The 20,126-nt window shown below is 39.3% G+C and overlaps 1 protein-coding gene and 3 non-coding genes across 4 annotated transcripts in view; all 4 read left to right on the forward strand.

Moving 5' to 3' along the window:
* The first annotated feature begins 7,431 nt into the window (after positions 1-7,431).
* On the forward strand, positions 7,432-7,503 carry TRNAW-CCA (transfer RNA tryptophan (anticodon CCA)). The gene has a single exon. It is a non-coding gene; the product is annotated as a tRNA-Trp (tRNA).
* A 487-nt stretch (positions 7,504-7,990) lies between these two features.
* TRNAW-CCA (transfer RNA tryptophan (anticodon CCA)) lies at positions 7,991-8,062 on the forward strand. Its single transcript has one exon. It is a non-coding gene; the product is annotated as a tRNA-Trp (tRNA).
* A 1,226-nt stretch (positions 8,063-9,288) lies between these two features.
* On the forward strand, positions 9,289-9,360 carry TRNAW-CCA (transfer RNA tryptophan (anticodon CCA)). Its single transcript has one exon. It is a non-coding gene; the product is annotated as a tRNA-Trp (tRNA).
* Positions 9,361-10,670: 1,310 nt separating this feature from the next.
* Positions 10,671-20,126, forward strand: part of LOC111265150 (organic cation/carnitine transporter 2) — a 23,267-nt gene continuing 13,811 nt past the window's right edge. Inside the window, exon 1 of the mRNA XM_022841574.2 lies at positions 10,671-10,742. The gene's annotated coding sequence lies outside the window, so the exon portion shown is untranslated. The remainder of the gene's footprint in view (positions 10,743-20,126) is intronic.

Raw genomic sequence — 20,126 nt, forward strand, 5'->3', positions numbered from 1 at the left:
TTCCGAATTGCTTCTTGCAACGCTTTTCATTATCCTAAGAAGCTAAACCGACCCCAAGCCAACGCAGATTGTGGCCCAAAATCGCAAACAAAAGCGTTTACTATAAAGATCTTTCGCATTTGCTGGTAAGGGGATTAAGCGTGCTCGTGGGGAATGTGAGCAGTATACCCAAAGAGCAACACTGATTTATGAGGAAGAATTTGATCAAAACGGCACGCAGGATCCTACTTGCTAATATTAAGTAACTTTTTAAACTTTTTTTAAAATAGTTCTCGGAAACATACTTACGTAAGGTTTGTATACTTCGAAGCTGCCTTCGACTTTGCCCTAAGAAATGCCTCTTAAGCCGAAATCTACTCGCGGACGTCGGCGTTACCACAACTGTTTCTAGCTTAATAGCAGCGATACTCCATGAAAATGGTATTACAATCGATAATGGGATCTTGAAGTTGTCAGCGTCCTTTCAGATCACAGGTGTGGCCCCAGGTGATAACTTGAGCCCTCTTTTTTCTCAGTTCGTATAAATGATCTTTCCGACAAGATACGTGAGCCCCTAAATACGGTGAAGATTCTCCTATAATCAGGCGATTTAGTTTTTTACGTGGGCAGTCGCTTCTATATGCAATAGACCTTCGTCAGGTTATATTCCAAGATCTCGGAATTCGGATTAACCATCAGCCTAACTAAAATCAGGGCAATGAAATTCAGGAGAGGCGATAGAGTTGCAGCTTGTGATACGCTATATCTCTTTGACTGACCATTAAAATTTGTTTACATACCTAGAAGTGCTGATTTTGTATGATAGGCAAAGTATCTCCCAGCATTTTAGAGAAATATGTAGAAAGGCTTTGGTAGCTTAGTCCTTATTCCTTAGAAGGAAGTTGTACCGGACGACCTGCGGCGGGCTTGTCTACCTGCGGGCGGTGATGTAACTGTTACCCGAGAATCTCCGTCAGCTCTTGACGAAAACCCAGTAAAATAGGGTCAAAGATTCGCAAAAGTCAATTCCAGTTACTATCAAAGGTGGCCATGACGGGCAAGACTCGGAAAGACAAGAACCTTCGCTAGCATAATAGACATGCAATTGATGGTTTTCGCCATCGCCTATGCAGAACACAGGAGTTCCGACATGAACCTCTTGAATCACTGAATGTAAAAAACGATGTTATCTGTATGATAATTTTCGCTGTCCAGAAATTCTATTGCTGGGTAGTCAGGCTAAATAACTAATCGATAAACATATAGTAACATGGCGTCTAGTGTACATAACGCAACCACTGGTGATAGCTAGATGACCCCGTGAACCCTGGACCAATTATTCCAGAAACGGTTTTAGCCAGGCTCATGAAGCCATGGTGTATGTATGTATGGTATAAGATAACGTAATAGAGTTTAGTATGCCAAGTTGTTAAATGCCTCTATTTCAAATGACTGGAATGTGAAATGGCAGAAATCAGTAAACACAAGTTTGGTTGGTTGTATACTACTGTGCTTTAATTAAACACTTTATTTTCTAACGAAAATATATATATATACACACATATACATGAAGAAGTTTAGTGTCTTCGAATGCCGATGGCGATTTTAGAGGCCATCGATCTTTATCATTTACACTTTATCCATACATAAGATAAACATGGTACGGGGTTTGAAATGCAGCGACTGGAGCAGCAATGGGCATCACATATGGATACGGATACCTATGTGTCAAACGAGAATCATGTTAAGGATGACGAATACCTAGATCTTAATTACATTTTGAAATAAACGTAGTCTTTAATAAAGGCTAATTTCGAAGCTCGCTTGTCTGAAAATTAAGTCTCTGATTTAGTCTTTGTGAACTTGCATGGAGTGTGCTGCGATGGTGAAGCAGACTACAGTTTAATGTTCTTTAAGACTCTCTGTCGACGCTTTTTGCGGCGTCACATGCCTTGCTCCACTTTTAAGGTATTGTTACTTTTTTTTTTTTAGTTAAAATTCATATTACCTGGGATAGACCATACAGATACACGGGTTCATGTTGGGAGCGCCCATGCAAATGCTTCTAGACTGCCAAGACCCATTATTACTGGTACGTCACTTGGGAACGTAACTGCAACAACGGAAGTCAGTATCATCCATGATGATGGCCGCATCGATCAGAAACAACCACTGTATTGGACAACGCTATGTTTCTATATATTCACAGCCTCGAAGTCCCTTCGGTAGCCGCAGTTACAGTGTATCGAGCACAGATTTCCTGCAAAGGGTCACACAGTGACAACATTCGGAAAATATGCTCATCTCATTGCCGAATAAATACTGAATAAAGTTTGCAATCATTTTTAAATTAGTCCTTGCTTATTAACAAATGCAACGACCACCGGTACGCAAAGACGCCAATGTATAGATAAACAACTTCTTATATATCGTGTTGATATGTTTTTTGGGTCAGTCAGTACATCAGTATCAGCAGAGGCGGCAGAAGAAGCCAATCTTTAATAACGTGAAATCGTATTTTAACAAGGAGTTTAATCGATCAGGAAACCTTTTCGATAAACTTACACTGGCCAGTTTTGCCTAAAATCCGCAGTTTATGTTACCTCAGCTTAACTTAATGATGTTTGTTTATCTTCTTCACTTCAGTAATGTTTATGTGAGTGCGAATAACTTCATTCCGGTACTTCTGTACTAACCTAAACACCTCAAAAAGCAACGATTGCCAAACTACTCCAAAAGTTTACAATAATTTAGATTTGCTATGAAGGATAACTGAAGTTTGTTTGTTTGAACACACGTAGAATCTTGCATTTCACCAAGTTGTTAATAGAATCAATTTGCATTAATATGGATTCGCAGTGACTGACATTCTTATTTCTTCTTACTTATGCTTCAGTCACGTCGCTCGCGTGAAGAAAGATAGTGCCCCAGTGCATGCAATATTTTAGTTAACCAAGCAGGGTTTCCAAACTTCTCTTAAAACCACAAAGTCCTGTTTCACCCCTAAGTAAATAGTTGACTCACTCGAGGCAGATCTGTTCATTGTTCCCCTTGTGTTTATTAGTTACGTTATTTAGTCATTTACACTGTCATATCGTTGTATTCACCTTCTTTATATGTCAGTCAAGCGTTACAACTCTGTTTAAGCATTGGGCCACTAGAAATGGGAGAGAAGCTGAAAGCTGTATCCAATGTCGAAGCGGCACTGACCAGTAGCCTCACCCTAGACAGGACTTAGGTACAAGCGCGAAGTAGGATGCCCATTAATTCAGGTATGTTGTCCATGAACCCGCATATCCTCAGCGTTTCGTTGTAAGCAACGTAATTCCTCAGTAGCTGGCCCGGCCTGCCGATCTCAACTAGACACGAGTCATCTCATCAACAAGCGGCTGAAGTTTTTTTTAGCGGCTTATGAGTCACACCGAAGAAGATCGACGCTGCTACTATCAATGACAAGCATTGTTGTTTATGTGGGATATATTACGTTACTGAAATACTATAGGCGCACGAATGGGTTGAAAGTGCGTATATGTAAGGCATCCTAATAATAACTTAAGCAAAGTAAGTTTAACAACAAGAAAGTTCTTCGATTCTTAAGTGGATGTTGTTACAGACAACAACAACAACAAGTAAAATAACTTTTAGTAACATCATTTCATCGGTTTTAGTGATTTACTAGGGGGAACGAAGCCAATTGCTTTGTTAGCATATGTCTTTCGATATTATATGTAAAATACGAATGGTCTGAAAATATTACCGAAGAACATGAATGCAATAGTCAATTGGAGAGTATGTGACAAAGACGGCATGTACGCGTGTTTCGCCTTCTCCGCGTGTCGAACATTCGCGCACGTCTTTTCAAAGGCATTAAAAGCTTTATCGATATCCTGTGCTTTCTGCAAAACGTATTAGTGAAAAAAGTGTTTTGAGCTAAGTATCTGGTTTGTGGGGAAGTGTAAAGGTTCTTTGAGTCTAGGACTTTTTCTGACCTAGATAGGTCTACCAGCATGTAGATAGCTAAAAATGGCGTTATAATAGTAATTGACTTGCTCGCGACCAGGCTTTTCTTCTGCAAATCCTGATATCAAAGCTATTTTATACCCTGACCTGTAAGAAAAACTTGACGTATGGTGTTCTCCATGTACTGCTGAGCCGCATTGTGTGCCGCATCTCAAGCTACGTTTAACGGGATGTCCAAAAATTGCACGATTATTAAGGAATCTTTGTCCGAAAATATTTTCGAACGTGCCCAAGTTCCTACTATGAACTAGCGTGCAATACAGAGCAACGATGATAGTCAAAGTCATACGCTCCCTGGGGGGGGGGTCTTACTGGGTGCCCTTTTTTTTGATATTATATAGTTAGTCTATCTTATACCTAGTCCATATAGTGAAACGTTAATATAAGGCGTTTCTAATAGATAATAAGAGATTATTAAGGAATGCTTTATTTTCGTACAGGCATCTCTTACGAGCCGATACTATAGGGATACGGAATTGTCAAAAGGTGGCGATTAATTTTGTGGGACACGTGGTCAAGATTCGAACTCGGGTATAGATGCACCTTGTTTCGTGCTCGGAGCCAATCGTCGAATGGAATGTCTACGAATTTTAGTATAAAATTACGATTTTAGATGTAGATATAGCATCTTTTATAAGGGGTGTGCCAAACGTGTTCGGTGTCTTTATTTGAGTATACTTAAAATAGAAAACAAAAATCGGTTTATGCGACTGTGTTTATTCTTATGAGAAGTCCAGCCCAAAAGGTTTACAAAAGTCTGCGTTACAAAAGAAATGTTTCTCCAAGGACCGCTTGCACAACTCAGTCAGTTACGTGTAGTTTTGAACAACGTTTTTACCAATCATTATACGAGTGCGGTGTTCCAGGTCAGATATTGTTTTTAGCGTGTTTCAAGTAATCTGAACTTCACGTAATCTTACGGGAAAGAAAAGTTAAATGACGGGACCAGGACGGCACTACTTCACATTGAAGTCAACCTCCTGCGAGCACGATTTCAAGCAAATTGATTGTTTTCCGCGTGCCGCGGCTAATTGGCTTATTTTTTCAACGGTTGTTTCCATTTATTTCGGAAGAAAGAGAGGCATGTAACATGTGACCATCGAGCTAGCAACTGATTGGTCCTGTCGTACCATAGTGAATTTCCAACAAACAGGGCTCAATTACACCCTGATTCAGAAGTGAAGTTTCGTGAGTTACGTTGTTGCTCAACACTCACGTTTGGGTTCTTCTAGCAACAATCTTATTTACATAGCGATTCAACTGAAAACGAGCTTCCATCATCTGCGGAAAAAATGGAACACAGACGTTCGATTTCTATATTTATAGACGACTATATTTATGGTGATTTCCCTGTAACGTACATTCTTTATACTGGTTCTGCATTTCGTCAATAAAATCTGGAGGAAATCTCGGTCGTCAATTAATTTTTTTCATTAAGCATACAAAATTCAAATTGGTGCCGATTGTCTAGTCACACAATTCCGCAGATGAAACCTACCTCGTCTCTCATGCTTGTACAACTTTTTTCAGGTACTTCGTGATGAAATGACCATAGTTTGACGTACAATATTTTGCAGCTTTCCGTAGTGTTTATCTACTTGGAAATATAACGGCCCTATTCAAATAAGCATGCAGAAGCTCTAAATCATCCACAGTTTGAATTTTTTATATATATATTTTCAAAAATATGTCAATCTAAAATAAAATATGGAGACATGGAATACATAATTCACGTCTAATACTTTGGCTCTACAGACTGTATACATTTATATATATGTACATGAAGTGGAACAATGTGCTGTAATAAAATATATAGCATAGGCAAACGTCTGCTTATCTGAGACATAACTGTAATAAATAGGCGAGAGATCGCAAAGTATAAAGCCCCTTCCGGGTCTTTGTCTTCCCTTCTACCGTTATTCCTAAATGTGATTTCTGTGATCGAGAACACAGAGTAAAATAACGTATTATTAATCATTAAAGCGTATTTATATTACATACAGTAATTTACCGCTTACATATCTACCGGCGATATAAGTGAGTTGGCTATTTTTCCGCATTTTTGCTTAAAGGTTTGAATAAGTTCAATATCAGTTTGCATGGAAGTTATAAGTTATCAATATAAAGTCGACTGTTTCCAACACAGCTATATTCGATAAATAGCTAATATATCCTTGTAGAAGGTGGAGAATATGTGTTAAATTTATGTCTACACTGAATAAGTACAACGAAAGAAATACACCGTGCACAAAAGCAGAATCCGTTACACCGGGGTATGAAATTATGACGTAACAGCCCACCCAGTAAACATTCTCGAAAGTTTATGTAAATGTTAAGGTAATATATATTATGGCTTTCAGAAATAACAGCATTTTTCGATTCAACAAAATAGATCGATTACTATAATAGGACTATTATCTCGTATTCTAACCATATCAATCTTTTATATATGTGCATAAAATAAACTTATCGAAAACTCTGTTCTTGAAAAACGCGTTCCTTAATTTAATATATACATATATTTTTTTAACTTAGACTTATTCACTAAAGTAGTATTTCGATAAAATTAAGGTTCATATCCTTAAGCATGTACGTGCTAACTTAAATAGGTATTTTAACAAATTTTGAACTGCCATGCGTCAGATATACACGCACCCTGATTCGTCCAATAGAATTGTCCCTTAGAGCGTTTACTAATCTATATTTAGGGGCAGCCAGGAGTTATTAAATTAACAGGGATGACATGTTTAACGACAGCGAGCAAGGTATACGGACGTGAACTGACGTGTTGGAAATAAACGTCATTAGTCCTAACGGTGGCGTAAATAGTTATCGCTGGCAACGTCGCCGATTTTGGCGATATTCAAGCATTTTTGCTTTTCTTTTTAAATCTCTTTTTTTTTTTTATCTATTTTTAAATGCTACTCTTTTGTAGATAAGCCCTCATAATTATGAATTTCGGCGTATAGCATCAAGGACTCGTCCCCATTAGCAATCTAAGTGAAAAGGATTTTATCGTATTTTTTTTTTTTGGGGATTTCATTGATAGATTGATGAAATCATATAGTAATCAAAGCATCTTCGCTTGACGTACGTAGGGGGCGCTTATCAACAGCCACTGTTTGAAGGGTTGCTATCTCGGGAGGGAAATGTTGTGGGTTTGTTATGTTTATTATTGTATTTGACTACTTATGATCTTCGGTTCGCTCAACAAAACCATTATTGAAAATAAGTGATTTCGTAAAATACAAGTGGTTATCATTCAGCGTTTCGTATCGTACTTTATCCATTCTTTATCTGAGACTTATACGACTTATATCAGCAAGCTATTCTAAAAGAACGTAATATTTTCTGGGCACTAAATTTTACGAACAGAATGGCAGTTATTTCAGATTACCGTACAGCTGAAGAAAGACGGCGTGGGACATGCGTGACTCGGTGGCGCAACGGTAGCGCGTCTGACTCCAGATCAGAAGGTTGCGTGTTCAAATCACGTCCGGGTCAAGCTCGACTTTTTTGTGAAAGTAAATTTGTCTTGTATAGAAATATTGTTATATAGGACACAGATCATCAACAAGAATATATCTATATAATATAGATATAACATTTACTTCATTGTAACAATCATAACGTAATAACCTTTAGAAGAGCTGCGTGAGATCAAGGGTTTAAACTGTATCGCCTTTTCCAGCATTTTTAAAATTAGATCAGTTTGTTTCCTTACATAAAAGCGGTTCTTCTTATAATAACAATAAGCTGTTGAGCACCCATAGCCTAATGTATTAGAGCTAGCTCTAAAGAAATAGCTAGATAATTGCTAATGGCCCGTATTGGCGAAAACACAAAAAACGCAAAAAGATTGCGTTGCTTTTCAAAATTTGGTTAAAGTAAAAGATGATATTGATCTAACCTGAATGCAGGCAACTTGCTAACCACACCTCTATTCGCCGTTCGCCTTATAAGCACTTTGTCTCAGAAGCTTCATGTCGACGACTCGGTGGCGCAACGGTAGCGCGTCTGACTCCAGATCAGAAGGTTGCGTGTTCAAATCACGTCCGGGTCATACGCCATTTTTATTCAAATCCAATGAGTCTTTCTGCATCCGACAAAGGGGAAATATCGATCATTCTGATGTTATCAATATCTATTCCTTATGGGAGAACGCTCTCAAACGGCCTGTCGCCTCACCAAACCAAACATGCAGTCATCATATAATGATGCTTGATTCTGAGAATTCGCCAGGTTTTTCCAGCATAAGCCTGTCGAAAATATCTGCGCCCACTTATGTATACTTGCTTTTTAATGGATATTTGGATTTTTATACATGTACATATACGTTTTTATACGGTAACACTTGATAAATGTATGCATATATCAATTTTCGTTATAGCAGGATATCAAGGCTACATAAAAATTTGATATAAATCGTTCAGTAAAGTGTTTCTGCAGTTATTCTCTAGATTACATCAAGCTTATTGTGACAGAGAACATTTCGCGACTTTATGTTATTTGGACGGTATGTTTCTCACAGTAAAAAGTAACTATTTTGGCAATAGATATTGCATGATATTATCAAATACAGGCTAGGCAAAAAGAAACAGATTCGATTTAAAGCTCGTGTGTTGGGCGCGGCCTTCAGCAAAAAATCCCTTTGCGACTTCGTGCGGAGACGCCCCGTGTTTAATGCTAAATGATTGTCGAGCCGCGGTTACCCTGGCGATGTCAAAGATGGCTTCCAGATAAGTTAAGAAATCATAAATAACATTCTGGCTTCCCCTATGTAACTTTTCTTGATATAGTTTTTTTTTCTCGTATTTTCTGATGGAACTTTTTAGCATACATTAGGAAACTTAGTACATTCTTGACTGCTTTTAAAAGATGATATGGCAAGCTTTCTTAGAATGTGTAGGCAGAACTCAAAAGCTGTACCTTTAAGCCCTCCAGCACGATCTCAACAAACCAAAAACCTGCCATAAGATCAACAAACGACGCGAAGCAAAAGTTCTTCAAGTTGTCTGGTGTGGCACACAATGTGAGTGTATGTGTAATCACACGTTTCAGTCATTTTGTCGAAAGCTGGGAGGAATAATATCTATGTGTCCTAGAAGCCATTTGCAACCTCTGCTTTTTTTGACGCTGTTTTACATAAACGGTATTTAAAGGTCAGCCTCAATGCTAATTTTGATGTATGTCATTTTTTCACTCTGAACTTCTTCTATTTTTTGTTTATTATTAACCACGGACGATGTTTTTTTTTACACGACGATTTTACACAGGTACATCGTCAAAGACTCGGTGGCGCAACGGTAGCGCGTCTGACTCCAGATCAGAAGGTTGCGTGTTCAAATCACGTCCGGGTCAGAGACCTATTTTTATTAATTTTAACGGGTTTCAGGAATTCTTGTGAGTTCAGCTAAGCATATATGTGTTGTTCCACACCTATGCACTTATACAATCCGAGTCAATTAAATACTTGAATGTTTGTAATCGGTAGGAAAAAATTCCTAACAACCCGAGCGTCTGAGGTTTTTCTTCAATAACTGGGTAATAACAAAATATAACATAACATATAAATAGAAAATAGTGCACAAAAGGTTTGCAATATTGAGATAGTCCACATATGTACTTCATTCTAACATCGTTCAGTACTCATATGGAAATCGAACACGAATACGCTCAAAAAGTTATCTGTCACTGTATTTTTCTATTCGAATCGTCAACCACCTGAAGGCCAGATAGGCCGTTTGCCAAAAGGCTGAAAAAAACCAAAAGGCACGTTTTCTTCAGCCTAAACAGCGTACCATGAAATTTTCGGGTCGTTGATCGAAAATACTTCATTAATCGGCTGCTGGGAAGTGCTAGATACCTTCCCAAAAAACGTGTTGCCGGAAAAGTATATACCGACAGGATATTCCATACCGTACGCAACGTATGATTATAGTGTAAAATCAACTCTTTTGCATGCGGTTTTTTGCATTTACCTATTCTAATTACGTTTTTTAGAATGTTGATTCACCTATCGGTTGCCTGCCTATGTAATGTATGAAACACAATAAAAAAAATGTAACAACATGGTTAAACCCAATTACTTAATGTGGAGAATGAAGGATGTACATACATTTATCAAATGGCATTTGATCTGCCTATGTCCTTTACGAACAAGCATCCTGCGCAACTATCTCCAACTGCTGCCCCGACGATACCATAGCAAATTATTGTTTGAACCTCTAGGCCGTCTCGGCTTCATCATCGAGGAACCTTTTGTGTTTCCCTTCTAAACCGTACAAGCCAGTGACAAACAGAAGGTATTTACCGAAGCAGAAACTCCTCGGTGTTTTTCAGCCGTCAGTTAGGTCTGTTTAATCAAACATGACATCAGTTTATCATGAGGACATCTGTTGTTTCAAAAGACATGTCTACAGTACGAATAAAGTATTTTTCGGTATAATGGGTATAGCCAATATTGAGAAGTATGCTTAAGAAATATTTGCGTCTAGTCGATCGTTGGTAATTTAAACGCGTTATGGCCTGGTTGCTGTCCTGATAAACTGTTATAGTATAGCAGGCTTGCGTTTCGACCTATTGAAGACATTGTGCCAAGAATGTCGGCAGGGTCGAATAGCTTGATAAAGAGCAGCCTGCCGATGCGGGTATGGCATTCACACCGTGTCTACGCAGTAAAAAGGAGGATGCCATAGGAACTTTGTACGAATAATCATTGGCACTCAGCTGGCGGTTAGCAGGTTAGTATGCAATCAGTAGTATGATGCCTTCTTCTATCTATGTGATGATAACATACGATAGTTTCAAATTTTGCAAAATGTTACTTATAAGATAGAAGCTCTATAACCCTATCTTCTAACCTCCTACTGGAAAGCCGTATCTTACTCAAACGGTTTCTTGAGTAGTGTGACCTCTGTCTGTGATTTCTATTTTAATACTAGTTAGACATTAACGATTTTCATCTGCTATAAAGGGATTATGACTTTTTATGGTTTGTTTCTATCTACCGCTTTTATTGTGCTGGCAGAAACTGAAATCTGTAACAATTTGGGTCGTTTACAAAAATCATTGAATTTTGATATTCACGAAGCTATGGTCAATATTATTAATACTATCCTGCCTAAACCAAGGACGCGCCTTAATTAACGGAAATCCGAAAATAAAGATCTTTCGCAATTACAGAAAGACAAACGGCTACTGAACAAATCATGTTGATTAAAAATATAGAATGAATGTTAGCAGCACACTTCGATGCTGATAACGATCGTAGGTTGTGTCCTGAAAATATACTTCTTGCCATAAGAGTTTTAGATGCCCTAATGTCATGAATACGTTCCTGTTTTGTCGAAAGTATGTCCTTATTCTTAATGTTTCCATAATAACCTGGGATTTACGCAATAGCATTGCTCTAAATTTTCCAGTCATACTGAAAATACTTCAGCGCCCTAATAGCCTTGTATAGGCTAGAAGGGACTGCTTTGTAAGCCTTGGTTATCGACCTTAGTTATTTCACAATGTTAGCTTACTAGACCGGAAAATTCGATCAACCGTACAGAGAGGTTATCGGCTATTCTGATGTGAAAGTTTCAAGGTATTATCACTTTAGAACTATTATTATTCCACGGATACATAATGAACTTAACAGTATCTTTGATGGAACCCGAATCCTGCCTGACATAAAAGTCACTTTACGACTTGCTGAGAGAGCCTAGAGCGTAAAGTCTGGATTGCAAGACAGGTAAATGCAGTCGCTCCGTGTTCCGAAGCGCTACGAAGAATTTTATCATGGGAAGAACGGCCGTAAAAGTTATCTGTGAGCAACGCATGGGATAGTCGAATATTAGTAAACCATATTGAGACCAAAAGTGAAAGTTCGATTAGTTACAACTTCAGTGGAAATAGCTAAAAACGATATTTATATATAACGACACTTAACTATTACACTGCTGCTATACATCCGATACAATTTGGGTATATCTAGATAATTCGCAACTCGGAGCGCATAGACTAGGAAATTAACGCGTCTCCAGCCATCGTTTTGTTGTGTTTTTTGGCAACCAAATCTGAGTAGAAAAAAAAAAGAACGGCTGACTTGCCTTTATTGCATATCGTGCATTTACGTTGCCAGTCACAAAATGCGAGCAGACGTTCAAATCAACATAATTAAGCATTATAATTGTAAACGTATCCCATTTATTCTTGTTCGTTCATATTATGTATAGATAATACGACAACTAGACAAAAAATAACCAGTTATATCAGGCTTTTAGGATATTGTATCATTTCTAGCACAACCTTAGTTTTGACACGTTGACAGTATCCGTAATTAAATTATTACACCTTTTTTGAGTTTTAGGTTTTTTGTACCTATAACTCAGAATTTATTTGTAGCTATCAATCAGCGGTTGTACGCCTAGACTTGCTCCTTGACAGCTTCGATGTTAAATTTATTGGTCTAACAAGGTCTACACAATGGTAAAATCCATAGCATTCCCCAGACGGCGTACAGAATAATGAAAGTTCTGTTGTTACTTGCTGCAGTTACGTATAGCATTTTCTCAAACACATCCGCCAACACATACTAGACCACGATTCATTCCTAAGGCTTTGGAGGCGAAGGATTCAGACAACAGAAAATACAATGAACAGACGTTTTTTGATGGAAATAATATTCTCAGCAGGTATGCCCTTTCTATGAGAAGAAAAATTGGTTGAGTAGGTCGGAAAATGCTATAAAGCACAAATCTATGTTTAATTTAAATGAGGTTCAGTCAATCGATGGGTAGGTGGACGGTTTTATTGGACATTTTTAATTCGAACCGCGTACGGTTTTTGGTGCAAACATAAGCGGCACTAAACGACAACTAGAAATGCCTCATCAGGGTCGGCTGGTGGGGGGATATCGAAGCGTAATATAACCTAGTGTGACAATCGTGGTCTCTGAAGGTGCATAGTACTCCATCAGATTATTGGGGTTTTCATTGGCAACCATGCGGCCAGTCACTTGGGCATCCAACGGCTCATCGTAGGCGTATCATTTAGATCTTCTTGTAGTATTAAGGATTTGCGATAGAAACTGAAGGATTCTGGTCGCTGTGTGCGTCACACTGTTAGATTTCCCATCACTTATACATTGCAAATGGGTATGGTTAGAGAGGGACGTGGTCTGGGTAGCTAACGCGCATCTCTTTGAGCGGGTTGTCATGCTAATTGACGAAATGAACGAAACAAGAAACTTAAGGACAAATAAACAATTTTTTGTGAGATTAACAGCTGCTTGCCATGCTGTTGGAGCAACCCCAGATAAATGCAACGAAACCCATTCCAGTTAGACTCCTTGTGAAAACAAGTTACCTAAGAGGTGACTCCGAACCTTCGTGCACATCAAGATAATAACTAAATGCTAAAAAAGAAAAAAGTAGCCGCGGTGTGTTGGGACCTTCGTGATCATCGTCGCCTAAGCTGGAATCGAAGCTGTGCTACATGACGCATCGTATATGGCTCCATGCCGCAAGCTTAGAGCCCCGGTTGTGTTCTATTCGGGTTCACTAGCGGCGCCAGCTCCGGACTGTGGTCGTACGTAGGTTTCTGCACCGACACTTCGGTGTGGAAACCTGCGTATCCCAATTATACGTTGGGCCTGGACGTAGTTTTGCTTGTTCTTGAAACTCAGGTTGAACTGCTGTAACGGAATTGACGGGGTGGGGTCGGAGAGCCGGGTTAATATAAATGGAAATTTTTTTAGCTCGTCTAGCTGCGTTTGCACATTCAAGCCGTACGGCTTGTTTCTTGCCTATTCGATTCTACGACTTCTAAAAATGCGCCACGACCTCCGCCTTTTTTGTGCTGGTCTTCGAAAGCATGTTTAAAATGAACTTTAGTCAAGCGTAATCTAGTAGCGACTGAAACAGAAGATTTTTTATGCATAGAATCGCGGTACACCTTAGAGGTTACAGACCATTCCATTCAATTTCCCTGAATATTCACACTGATGTATGCCAGTGATGCAATTGTCATTTACCTTAGGTTGCCCTCTATCCGCCCTCTGTTTCCATTTGTTCCTTCGCAGCAGAACGCCGTGTGCAGGTGAATAATGTAGTTCGTTTCTGTGACCCAGGAAATCAGTACGACAAATATACCGGCATAGTTATTAAGTTGAATAGTGGAAATTGTCGTATTCACCTTGCCGATTATTGGTGCAGAAGACCTTCTCCCTGCCTCATAGCGAAACCGCAAACTTCTTGACTGAATGACGATTTCAATTTCAGAATTATCGCTGCGAGATGCCTCGGCCACAGTCAAGGTTAGTTATTAAAGACAAACGCTCAAAATTTTTAAAGCAGAAGCTAACTAACTTGAAACTTCTGGGCGTGCCCCGAAGTAGCAGTCGCTCACAAGCTTGCGTGTGACAAAAGAGAGATAGGATCACATATCTTCTCATGTTATGCAAATCTGTAGATGAGGACGCAATACCTTTGAAGTGTTGTGAGGGCATTTTTCTAGAGACAAGTATAACCGCAAGATGCCTTTGTACTCTAAACTGCTGCTCTCTGTCGTGGGATGAGCGCTCTTTTGTTAAGCTTTTCATAGGGGTTTTTGAATTTAGCGATGGGAAAATAATAATTGTCTAAGCCAGGGCACACAATGAATGATCTACAACTGCCCTGTGGTTTCTCTAGTGGATTTTTATTTATAGCTGATTAAAGAATACAATCATTACAATGAACTACTGACGGATGCCATCAGGTGGCGTATGAGGACATGAGCGTATCGAGCGTGCAGCATGGCAACCAAACAGATTTTACTTCATGTGACGCGTGTAAAATTCACGCTATCTTCTTAGGCCGAGGAAAATATATATAAACGAGCTTGCTGCTGAGGAAGCGCCGGGGTTATGAACCGGTTATGAAGACCTCTCTAATGGACATACTGTTATTGCTTTCCTTTTTTTTCAGTTACGGAATTAAACATACTGTGAAACCTCAATTTACGTATCTTTGATATATCCAAATGTGAAAGTTTAGAGCCTCATCTACTCGATTACGTTCTAGCAGCAGCTCGGAAAACGCATTAGGAACCGAGGACATGAGATTTGGTTGTTCAGGAATCGTTCCCTCTATTGGCACGTTCATTTTACCTATGCGTTTTCAGTACTATGCCTGAAGTTTTCTAGCTTACAACAGCGGCTCTCCGAAGTATCGACGTATGCACTGACTAAATGGAATCGTCATTGCGCGCTGATGATTTATTCCATGCCATTAACGACTCCACACCATCAAATACAGTTATCGTCATTCTATAACACTGTTGTTATCAACTAGAATTTTTCAACACCGTTTATTCTCGAACCCTGCTTCATTTACTATGCACAGGCCTACCGCTCGTGCTGACGGTGTTCAGAACCGCAATGGTGACAAAATATTGGAGTTTGACACCGTCTGACATTCGATTACATATTCAGCCCTATATACACAAAATTAGCAGCTTCATGTTTGTATTGAGCGTGAGGTTAATATGCGGAATGGATTACTTTTTCTCTCAACAACCTGTGTTGTCTGCGCCCGTATAGCATTTGTTAACGTATATCAGTTTGCATTGTATCGTAATATGCCCTTACAGTGTGACCTTTGGTTCTTAATAATATAATAATAATAAAAAAATATCATAATCATAAATTAACAATACCGAATAATTAAAATGTTTTTACGCATCTAAATGACTATTGTGAGCAAGGGCTTACTTGAACTTTACGTATACAGCATTAAATGATACTTTTATGTAGGTCAATATAAATTATGGCGCAGTGTTAATGCCTTTGCCTGCTAAGCTTTAGGAAACGTGGGGCGTTCTGGCTTCGGAACAGGGCGCCACCTGTTCTGTCAGACAGCCTGACTTATTGTTAGGCGCCAGCCGTCTCAGGAAACAGCCGCATTGGACAGAAAGCTCGGAACATTCACAAGTAGGTAGTCTACTTAGTAGCACATCGGTTAAGCGCATCAAACGCTTCTTCTTATATGCGTAAATCCAATTATACTACCACCAAAGTCTTTAAGATACTCTATTGAATAATGTTGTTTTCCTAAATAACAGTCAACTTTTTGGGTTAATGTTCGTATTGTCCAAAATCTCTACGGTTGAAAGTTTTTTAGGAAAGGAAGTTTTTTAGATGCCTTTGTACATTTTCTAGATGAACATAATAAAAGAGCATGTAGGCGTATAATTTTACAAATCAAGTAAGTAAGAACACAGAAAGGCACCGTTGTGAGCTTAACGTTTAAACGCAAATTCGCCTCCGTAAATTTTATTCGAAATAATGCTAGGCTATATTTTCAGGTTTAATTAGAACGGCCATGATCCATATCCTACATTGCAGTATAGTTCGTTTGCTTTTGCCCGTAGCATCATTCGGACGTTCGGCTTGAGATTGGTCTGCTGCACTGCGTCACTGATAACTGAAGCGTCAGCCATCAATCAAACTAGGTACTCGGGATTGACAATCACGACATGTAACATACTTTCCGGTTCATCGAAATTCAATGGCTATGACTGGTACTCACCAACGTTAACATCTTCTTAACATCTGAAACTACCGCTCAACTTACGCGACTAAGTGATCGTTACTGCATGCGGATCAATAAGTAAAATTTGTTCAGTCGACGCACTAGTTCCACGGTAATATCTTGAGCTGGCCTGTGCGACCGTGTCCACCAGTGATTTGTTTTCATGCCACCAACCGGCTGCGGAATCCATCTTCTGGTGCAGTTGGACAACAGCTGATACAGTAATTGTAACGGCGGTAGCCGGCCATAAGAGGGAGCACAATGTAGAAAAGCTGTGTCATTTGTGATAGTCCTATGCATGACCGGGCAAAATAATAGAGGGCGTACTTTGTCGAATCAGAGCCCTGCAGACACATCGCATCTGGCGTATCAGTATACCAGCAGGATGTGGATGAAACACGTTACAACGAATCCTTCACTGTCACTGATATATCACTGATTTAGTTTCCATCAGGCCTCGTGTCCTTTCAAAATTAGCAGAGTACATGCCATAGTCATACAAAATCGAGGTGAACATTGACTACTTTGATCAATGGACAGGTTTCCGACAAGTCGAATACCGATCGGTATTGCAGTGGTTCGTATCATCGATGGAAATGTCAAACTGGCAAGGTTTCCGCTTATCAACGGGGTGTCCTGAAAAATGCAATGGTAGTATTTTTCTTTAACAGTGCGATGACTTATAGAAGTTACTTGAGTTCACTACTCTAGCACGCATTCGGGCAAACGCGGCTAATTTAATTGTCAACAGAACAAGCCTCCTGCGCAATAGATAGCATCGCGCTGTAGAACCATATCTTGATGGGAGCCTTCCGTACAGGCGGGTTGAAGAAAAAGGTCCTACAAAATACCCCGCGCCTTTGTTGGGTACTAGCCTTTCGCTCGTGGTGAAACCTCAGAGCTGAAGTGTACGTCAGAAACAAGTCGTTTATTGGATACGTTCTATACATAAAGTTCGAGCTACAATCGATGAAATCCTTACTCGAGTACTCGAGTGTTAGGCTGCACCTGGAATGCACGTGGAAGGTTGGCCATTTGAATGCGTGGCGTTAAGGTTTGGAATAAAGAAAAATCTCAGGATATCAGAAATTTTGTAATGAAAATTATCATATCAATAGATAAAAATACAAAAGAAAGTGAAAATGCCTTAGCGTAAATATATCAATTTCTTTACTCCTACCTGAAACGTGCCAGAGGCTTCGTTATTTAAGCCAGCGTATCGAGGGCGACTTTCCAAATTTTAAACGATTCCTGTTTGCGCTTGGTTCGGATTGCTTGTTGGAAAGCTTATGCTGGTTACATGCTGTCTTTAGTAGTCATTGGGGAGATCAATGTGGACCCCCAGTCGGCGAATCTCTTGTCTTTATTAATTCAGAGTGCGGCCTTAAACCGACCGACTATTATAGTATAATAATAATATTTATATTATATTAGATGAAAGTAATAACTCGTTTCGCTGAAAAAATTAACCACAGCAAAATAGCATGACTGATATTAATTCTATTGTACACAAATTGCTAGAAAGTACATTTCTGAGCCTGTGCTAATTTATCGAACAGGGTTGTATACATGTGGACAGACCGTGAGAACATCCGTCTATAGTTTATTGAGAAACAGAGGAAATGTTTAAAACTTTGTTTTTCTATTGCAAACAGAATATTAATTATAATGCTATTTTGATAATATTTAAGAATCCCACTTGATAAAGGATAGATGCTAATCAGTACTGTATTAACGAGGCAAAGCTTATATAAAGCCATTTGTGACAAATCATGCCGTAGAGAGATATAAACATTTATGCTCAAAGTCCATTGCCGATTCTTGCTAAAATAAAATGAAACGGGCCGTACATTACTAAACAGTAACAACTTCAATGAGGCTCTCTTGCCGTTCGCAGTTTTCAGCCAAGTGTATTTTCATTATGAACGAACAAGGGTCCGCTCTTTGAATTCTACATTTGCCCCGTTTCGTCCCTCATCAACTGTTATTTAAATTCCGCGTACGTGTATGGTAAGCTCCAAGTCAATGAAGTTAGTCACGCAGTAAAGTTGACACGTACTTTGCGAGATAACCGTGCTTTACATAAATTGCTCTCGACTAAATACCACTACTTCTGGGACGCTCGCTCGGCGCATCGTCGCAAAAACGAAAAAAAAAGTCTGCATTTCGGATCGAAATAAAGTTAAGATTAATAGGTGACCTTTTTCCAAAGCAAACGAACGATTTTTTGAAACATTGTATGTATAGTTTTTTTTTTTTTTTTTTTAATTCAGAGGTGTTCCACTGTTCGAGAGGTTTTGCGCTTTTTCTGAGCTCAGCCCTGACATTAGTGTGTCGTACTGCTAGAATCGCATACGAGCTCTGTTATAGTACACTGAATGTAGAACAAAGTAAAGCTAACATTTATCGCCTTTTAGTGAAATAGGATTGCACACTATTGCATTATTTAGGGTTCGCAAAATCATTTCTCGAAGATCATCTTTGAACAGAAATTTGGAAAACGACCGAAAGGAAGCTTAGCCTCCAAACCTTATCCCTAGTCTTCAAGCGAATTCTTAAAAAATGATTAGCCATAATGGCGGATTTTGTCAACAGCTAGACGTTTAGCGATTTTTTCTCGGTTTTCAATATCTTCTGGCCGAAATTGTCACAAGCGGTGAAGATGGATGATGGTCTATATTGAACAAAGAAGTAGTACTGCGGACTTATCAACGCTAAGATATCTTGTATAAATCGGTCTGTCTTCGCAATTTTTGGTTAAAACACAACCAGAGCATCATTTCGGTTGCTTGTGGCAACAGGATTGGCCAAATTCAGTCAGACATTTTGTTGAACACTAAGCAACTGAGAAGCAGATCACTAAGCGTCGCTTTCAGGGTCTAGCTGCAGACAAGATCTGCCACGGTCGCAAACTAGTTCTTGTTTTTCTTGCAATTTGGCTATTGAGCTCAATCTGGGCACTCCCAATATCAGAATTTCTTTCGAGTATTCTCTATCATCTTAAATTATTTCATATATTTTAGAAAATGGCTTGATGCCGTTTTATTCTACTGAACAAGAAAATATATGTGTACGTACTAACGATGACGCGCTCGTACCGGCAGAAGTGCTATTCGTTCCATTCATCCTTATACAGCTCTAGTGACCGAAACGGTTAGGCTGGTACGGGCCCTCACACTCGACCACGGTAGCCCTGTATGTGTCGCAATGTACGGGTTAGAGCCGTCCGTGTTCGACCAGTTCTTACCCAACACTTTAGCACAGTTGCCCAGGGTTAGATGTAACAAGGTCGTGCGATCATTCCCAGCGTTGCTTTACTCGTGCGAACCGGAACTTTTTTCTGGGTTGTTGGAAAAGAAGGACCATAGATCTATGCCTTGCTGCTTGGCCGGCCACTTTGGCATCTTCAAATTGACCAGCCTTTTGGCCTTGACAATTCTTTCACTGCTGCCACTTGTAGTGGTAACGCACCAGTAACAGCGAAAATGCTATTCATTCAAGCGGAGCCTCATCCTTGCGTAGCGACAGCGACCAAAACTCCTAATTTGTTTGTACGAGCTTTAA

The sequence above is a fragment of the Varroa jacobsoni genome, unplaced genomic scaffold, assembly GCF_002532875.2.
Source record: "Varroa jacobsoni isolate VJ856 unplaced genomic scaffold, vjacob_1.0 scaffold_938, whole genome shotgun sequence".
NCBI classification, from domain to species: domain Eukaryota; kingdom Metazoa; phylum Arthropoda; class Arachnida; order Mesostigmata; family Varroidae; genus Varroa; species Varroa jacobsoni.